The sequence below is a fragment of the Pseudorca crassidens genome, chromosome 1 (assembly GCF_039906515.1).
Source record: "Pseudorca crassidens isolate mPseCra1 chromosome 1, mPseCra1.hap1, whole genome shotgun sequence".
In the NCBI taxonomy this organism is placed as follows: domain Eukaryota; kingdom Metazoa; phylum Chordata; class Mammalia; order Artiodactyla; family Delphinidae; genus Pseudorca; species Pseudorca crassidens.
Genome location: NC_090296.1, coordinates 45,503,054 through 45,511,190, shown reverse-complemented (window position 1 = coordinate 45,511,190; position 8,137 = coordinate 45,503,054).

Genomic DNA, 8,137 nt, shown 5'->3' with positions numbered 1-8,137 from the left:
CAGTTACTTACAATGTTGTGTTAGTTTTCAGATGTACAGCAAAGTGAATCAGTTATACATATACATATATCCACTCTTTTTAGATTCTTTTCCCATAGAGTTAGGTTTCTTGATTTTTTTTTTTTTTCCACCTTGAGAGTTCCTAACTGGTACTCAGTCAGTGTGATTTAACTCTGTGTGAAGAAGGACAGTTTTTTTTTTGCGGTACGCGGGCCTCTCACTGTTGTGGCCTCTCCCGTTGCGGAGCACAGCCTCCGGACGTGCAGGCTCAGTGGCCGTGGCTCACGGGCCCAGCCGCTCCGCAGCATGTGGGATCTTCCCGGACCGGGGCACGAACCCGTGTCTCCTGCATCGGCAGGCGGACTCTCAACCACTGCGCCACCAGGGAAGCCCAAGAAGGACAGTTTTAAAGGGATAATCTTCAGCATCCCCATGGTGATTGAATTTATTCCCCATATAATTGTATATACAAAGTGAAATTATAGACTAAACAGGACAGGTGACTCTCCCCAACTTCCACCGTCCTTTATCTTTTGCTAATTGGTTTTGCAACAGGCGCCTAACCAAATTCTCTGGCTCCAGGCTTGTCCTGTCCCTTCTAATCCATCCTGCACACAGCTGCCAGAGCTATCTTTAAAATACAAATCTGATCGTTTTACACATTCACAGGCACTCACATCCATGCATTATCTGCTTAAAATCTTTCTGTAGTTCCTGATTGCCTACTGCATTTCATTCAAACGTCTTAGCATGGCCCACGTGGTCCTTAAGACCTATTCAGTCTCCCTTTTCAGTTTTGTCTCCTAGCACCTTCTCTCACAAACTTGATGGTCACTATATTATGAATATATGATGCTCTTGAATGTCTTCAAGCCTTTGCATGTGCTATTTTCCACGCCTTCAAGGTCGTTCTCCTGTTCGCTGTATTGGGGAACTCTTCCTTATCTTTGAAGACCCTCAAGTCAAATATCATCTGATTAAGGCTCATTTCTTTTCTTTTTTCTTTTTTTTGCGGTACGCGGGCCTCTCACTGTTGTGGCCTCTCCCGTTGCGGAGCACAGGCTCTGGACGCGCAGGCTCAGCAGCCGTGGCTCACGGGCCCAGCCGCTCCGTGGCATGTGGGATCTTCCCGGACCGGGGCACGAACCCGTGTCCCCTGCATCGGCAGGCAGACTCTCAACCACTGTGCCACCAGGAAAGCCCAAGGCTCATTTCTTGATAACCCTGGCAGAACCATTAGGATATGGCTTTTTATAGGAATTTGACTTTAAACAATTGTGGAAGCCAGTTGACTGGTAAAACAGCCTATGGGTGGTTGTCATGTCTGCCTTCAGGGCAGGCAGTTGGAAAGGGAAATGGGGAAGAAGGACAAATTGGAACCTGAATGGGACCTATGAGGGTGAATTGGAACCTGTGTTGTTGGTCTTTTGCCATCTTGAGACCTCCAACTTTGATGCTGTAGGTGTCCGCTGCAGGAGAAGCCACTGCACTTTGTCATGATACTTCATATGTACTGAGCCAGGAGTCAGAGATGCTGAAGGAGGATGTAGCAGGACTTGGAGTTGCTGTGAGCCCAGCTGCTGCCTGTCCCCCTTCCCCGACCCGGTAAGCCAGCAATAAGCAGCCACATCTGCTCCAAACCTCAGAGTGTAATAAGAATAAGGCTATTTCATTTTTCTGTCTTCCAAATTTCCCATAAAATAGCTTTCATGGTCCCTAACCTGGAGCTTTAGAGTGAAGGGAATTCTGAGAAACATGTACCCAGCAAAACTTATCTGACACAGTATGAATCCATTACACCCCCATATCTTCCTTTTATTAGAGTAATGTTTTTTTTCAGATATGTTTCCACCATCAGCGTCTAAATTCTTTTGAGCAAGTAACAGGTCTTGGTTATATTCGTATCTGAAGCACCTAGCTTAAGTGGAAGGTACTTAATCAATGTTCAATAAAATAAGTAATAAAAATATATTCTTACACATAACAACACAGTAGAATGCTTGTTTCATTAATATTATTTCTTATATGTATTTCTTGGTGGTTGAAAAACCAGTGTTTGGCATTTGTTTGTATGACCACCTGAGTAGTATTCTGGAGAAGAGAGGTTTCTTAATATCCATGCCAGAATTGAATTCCAAAGGGGAATAAACCTACTTCATTGGTAAGTTTTGGTGGGGTACTGACTGCCTCAAAGGATGACGGCAAAGTATTCCCTTTGGAATATATTGCAAAGCTTTCCAAAGAGGTGGGAAAGGTTAATTATTTTAAGCATTTGGAACTTGGCAGTAAGTAAGATGGAACAAACATACTGACTAGACATATGCTATAGAATATTCCGTAAAGCTCTCTCTGGCTGTAGTGATTTACACAGAGAGCTGAACATATGGCAGGCTTTGTTTGGCTTTTTCTCTGGAATTATCTGTCAGGACATGAGCTGCCACCTAATTACCCACTCACATTATACTCAGCATTTCCACAATTTGGGTTGATTTCTCAAAGCCTTCAAACGCTCAGTTTTTGAATTTATTTTTTAAAAATTAATTTTATCTGACCTACTAAAGAGTTGTGGGTGTTTCTGGGAGACATTTTTCGAGTGCAAGGAACCTGGACTCCATCTCCTGGCTCTTTGAGTCTACATCCTGTCAAAGCCACTGTGTCTTAGAGAGGTAGTGATTTATCATCCTACAAAGAGAAGGGGCTTGGGGGGAATAGTGGGAACAACTAGGATCGAGCTTTTACGTTTTCTTCAGCACCTACTATGTGTAAATATGTCTCAGCAGAGCAGTGCTTCTCTAAGTTCTTAAGGGTGAGTTGAAAACCAGTTCAAAATTACAACTGTTTCCTTTGGATCATACATGTGAATGATGCATACATTTATGTTTTCATTTTTACTTATAACTAATGACCACTGTCTAGCATTCTATAAAACAAATTATTAAGGCTTATTGAAATTTGATATTTATAAATTGACACATTAAGAAACCTGACTAGGCATAATAGATATTCTACTGTCTTGATTTTAAAAAGTTTTTATTGAGCATATACCCTATAGATGATTAGAATTATCGTAAATTTTGAGAAAGAATACATCTTTATCAGTACAGAGTGAGTGTTGCTTTGGGAGGGTCATGGCTTTCCATTGCCATTCTAGTAGTAATCAACTTTTATCTGTAGCTCTTACTTCTGTTAAAAGCTTATTTGTGTGTGTGTGTAATACTGCACAATTAGTTTTTTGGTTTCTGTTTAGTTGCTCTCCAATTCGTGTGATCATCCAGTTCTTTCTCTACTGAAAAGTAGGGATACGTGGTGTTGGTGTCCAGCACACATTTTTGTCCTGCTTAAGAAGGCCTCACTCCAGTAAGTTAGTTGTCCACTGGTACAGAGAGACAACGACGTTACAGAATAATCAGAGGATGGAGAGCCGGAGACTTAGCGCTGTCAGTTTACTTTCATGGTAATCATCTGTGCTGATGCTTTTCCATCTAGTTATTTTTAAAACCAACATTGGTAACAAAATCGTTTTCCCGATGAGGCAGTATTCAGCATCCACACTCAGCTCTGGGGGAAGCAGGGAATGGACTGGCCTTCAGTGTCCTGTCTCACACCCGCAGAGAGAGCTGAGTGAGTGGCCCAGAGCAATAAATGCTCTGTCACGCCTTGCTGCTTAAATATTTTATAACTTTTAAGCTCTATTAAAGGAAGTGATGTCAAGAGTATTTAGTGGAGATAGCTTCTAGCAATGGCTTTTTATTAAGAAAGATGACACCAATCATCCGGCTAATGATGGAGTGAGAAGATATTACCCTGATGAAGATGGGCTCATTATCTCCATCCCCGGAATGGTTGACTGTTGTTAGAAATGGTTGGGCAAGAGAGGGCGGGAGAATTGACTGGCTTGACGCAACCAAAATGCTTGTGTCTGGGTTTCTTTAGTGGAGAGACATGGTTGTAGGAAATGATCTGTGACTAATACAGTTTTTATTTTAGTAAATACTCATCTTTACTGTGTCTAAAGCGGATTCACTACTCAGAGAACAAAGTGCATTCTCTGCGCTCCCTCTTCAACTATTTTGTGTGTTGGCTAAGGGTGAGAATATCTTCACAGTTTTTCGTGTCCTTTCCATGATTGCCTTCCATGCCTTGAATCTGTCACATGCAGGACTGACTTATGGGCCCACAAGACTTTTAGGGCCCTTGAAAATATTTTGATTTCTTTGAAATCAGAAGAAAAAAATGCACTTTTGGGTCAAAGAAAATGTTTTAATATATAATATTAATATATTCATATTTATACCAACACAGTTGTTAAATATAATTTTTAAATAATTTTTTTATGAAGGAGTAGGCCCACAAAGACAGAAGTGCTTGGGACCCCCATGAAAGTCACAATGCATTCCTAAGTGGGCACGCCATAAACGCTTATTGATTAATTGAAAAATAATGTTTGGATGCTTCAGTGTATCTCTCTGAGAACTCAATTATGTTCATGCTACTCTGCAAGAAGGTTGATGTAGCAGGCAAGAGCACTGGACGGTGATCCAGGAAACCTGAACTTGGACTCACTTCTGTCATGTCTATTTTTTTAACATTGGGAAAGTCACTTAGGATCCTGGACTGTTTTTCCTCACGCCTGAAAAAGGGTTTAAATTCAAATTCTAGGCTCTCTCTAGTTTAGAAATACTATTATGCTAACCTAGAACAAGTAGCTGAGGTTCCTTCATGAAAAATTCTAGACAGATAGTAAGAGTAACATTTTTGGGTTATTTCCTGAGCTCATAGTAGGTGCTCAATAAACAGTTATTGAATAAAGGACTTTGATGCTGCTGGGTTCCTGTGAAAACGTCTGCTCTCTCAGTCTCTGACCGTAGGGTAGATAGATACTTAATTGTCTAGGAAGAAATGTGGAAGGTGATGATCAGGCCGTGAATCCCCTGATGCTCGTTTCCACACCTGTGATTCCTTCCTGGCCGGGCTTAAAGATGTCTGTAAAATGACAGCATGTGTCTTTAGATTCAAAATTGAATTGGCAACAGGATGGACTGTCCAGGAGCCCCCTGGGTTTAGATTGGCCTCCCCCAGATGACAATATCCAAAGTAGAGGTGCTCACCTGCTCATCTCACTCTCCCTTTGCCCGCATATGCTTACAAGCCTGAGCTCCAGTGAACCTTCTGCTACTGGGAGTTGTGGCTTGGGTAGGGCTGAAGGTCAGCTGATCCACTGAAGGGAAGATGGCCACAGTGAGTGACAGAAGCTCCCCTATTCCCAACAGCTCTCTAGCCACCTTTGCCACCCACTGAGGCTATAAAAAATGATTGCCAATAGAACCTCAGATACCCTTCCTTCCACATTCCTGAAAATGAATCTTAAAGAACCTAAGAACGAGCAGGAGTTGTTAAATTATTGTCTTTATTACCTAGCAATGATGAGTGCATGGTGAGTGAAATGCACATAGACCCTGCTATCTAAGGCCATAAAAATCCCAAAGGAAGACACCAACTAGGAAAGAAAGCTAATGAGCAGTATTTCATTAAAATATTGTTCTAATGTTGCCTTAGAAGAAAGTAACAGCATGGAAACTCTGGACCTTCTTCAGAAAACATTTTGCAGAATCATGACCCATGTGGGCTCAGCCCCAAGGCATGCTGGGACCTCAAAGGGGAGCAGACAGAGTAAGGAGTGAACCTGGAACAGGGTGACCCAGGGGTAAAGACAGATTCTAGGGCTTTTCTCTTCAGGTAGGGTTGCCTGATTGTTTCAGCAATTTTAAAGTTATACTCTCTCAATCTGTAAAAGCTGCCATTTGTGTGAGAACTCTGGGCCATGTATTAGTCTGTGTAATCCATACAAGTAGAGAAGAGATTGTATTCTCTCCATTTTACACAGTAAGGGCAGAGTTGAGGATCAAACTTCAGTGCACAAAACTCCACTCTGGGGACTTCCCTGGTGGCACAGTGATTAAGAATCCACCTGCCAGTGCAGGGGACATGGGTTTGAGCCCTGGTCCAGGAAGATCCCCCATGCCGCAGAGTAACTAAGCCCGTGTGCCGCAACTACTGAGCCTGTGCTCTAGAGCCTGCGAACCACAACTACTGAGCCTGCACACCACAACTACTGCAGCCCACACACCTAGAGTCCGTGCTCTGCAACAAGAGAAGCCACAGCAATGGGAAGCCCATGCACCGCAATGAAGAGTAGCCCCTGCTCGCCGGAACTACAGAAAGCCACACGCAGCAACAAAGACCCAACGCAGCCAAAAAAAAAAAAAGACCCAACGCCAAAAATAAAAAAGAACTCCACTCTGCTCACAATGTAACTCCACTCTCTGGAAGAGTGCCTATGAACTTGCCTTGTGGTTTAGTATTAGATCTGTTTTGACAAGAGCAGATATAGACAAAGGTTGGTCTACTGGGGAGGGAGCTGCCTAGTTCCAAATTTTACATTTTGATTGATTACCCAGAGAAGATTCAGAAAATGCTAGAAGTAACTTTCTTTTCAATCTCAAGGTTGTTTTACATGGAAAATAAATTATCCTGCCTTTTCAGAGCACACAGAGGAAAAACTCATAAATGATGTGTCTGCTTTTCTTTCATGGTCATAATTCTTGTTTTTATTTTGAGCTTTTTTTTAACACCTCTTAATATGGTATAATATAAACAAATGCTTTTGTGCTATCATCTGTTACCAGATATGCTTTTAATTGTGTGATTGGTCCTGAAAAATATAAAGCCAAATTGGATATTAATGACAGGAAGCTGAACCCTTTTATCTGCAAATGCAAACGTTTTCAAAAATTACTCTTCATCTCTGAACTTTTGCATCTTTAAACTTCTGATTTTAAACATTTTGCTGTTCCTTTTAAGCCCTGATTAGGCACAATGGCATTCTGAGTTCTGTGGTTGTATTCAGTGAATATTTTTACTGTTTTCTACTTCACTATCTCCTATTCTCAGAAAGTTCTTTAAATAATGGGCAGTTCAGCTTTTTACCAGTGATTTCTGTCCGACTCTGATCAAAGCAAAACTCTTGTTTACTGTTTGTACTATAATATACAGATTTGCAGAGAGGGCAGAGTAAGAGGAAGCAAGGCATACAATGTAATGGGAAATGAAAACGGAGTAAAACACTACAGCCTTAATAGCAACAGGCATACTGGAAATTTATATTATAAATGAGAATACCAAATGGCTATGATATCTGAAAAACTTGACATATATAAATATTGTCTTACTGTTGTTTCTGGTTCTCCATTCCTCCTTGATCTTTGGTGAATGCCAACACTGGGAATGGGGAGGAGCCTGAATTTATTGATCAAGTGCCGGGTACTGTGCTGGGCACGTTACTTCCTATATTTTGTCTATTTTCATGATTACTTCAAGAGCCAGGTATTTTTCTTATCACTTTCCAGATATAAAAACAGATTCAGAGATATTAAGTGACTTATTATAATCACACAGGAATTGAAAAAACTATTTTCTCAAGTAAGTTTAATACAGAAACCTATGCTCTTTCGCCTGTCTGTCTTTGCTTCTTTCAGGAGAGAAATGGGCCAAGATAAGGACAAGGATGAAAATATGCATCTTCATTCAGTAACGAATGCATTGGCTCCCTGAATTATTATATTAATACTGTTACTATTGTAATTTTACTATATTATACATTATACAGAGTATGATATATAAATTACATAAACTATAATAATTTTATTGCTTATTAATAGGTAAATAATTATTTATTATCAGGTGCTTATTTGAGCGTCAGGGGTCAATCAGGCATGGGTCCTATTGTTAATGAAATGTCTCTAGCTCTAGGAGCAATATGATATTGGTGTACATGACTACAATATAAGGTAAAAACATATGCACAGAAAGCCTCTACCTGGGAAAATCAGAGAAGGCTTCTGGGAGAAGGTGAGTTTTTAAGATGGGCTTTACCATATGGCTTGGATCTGAACTTACGGAAATGAGGGAGAGGGCATTCCAGGCAAAGGGAATGGTTTAACAAATAGAAAAGAAAACCACACTTCAGTTGGTGTCTAAGCCTATTCAGGCTGCTGTAGCAGAACATCACAGGCTGGGTAGCTTAAACAACAGGCATTTTTCACACTTCTGGAGGCTGCGAAGTCCAGGGTCTAGGTGC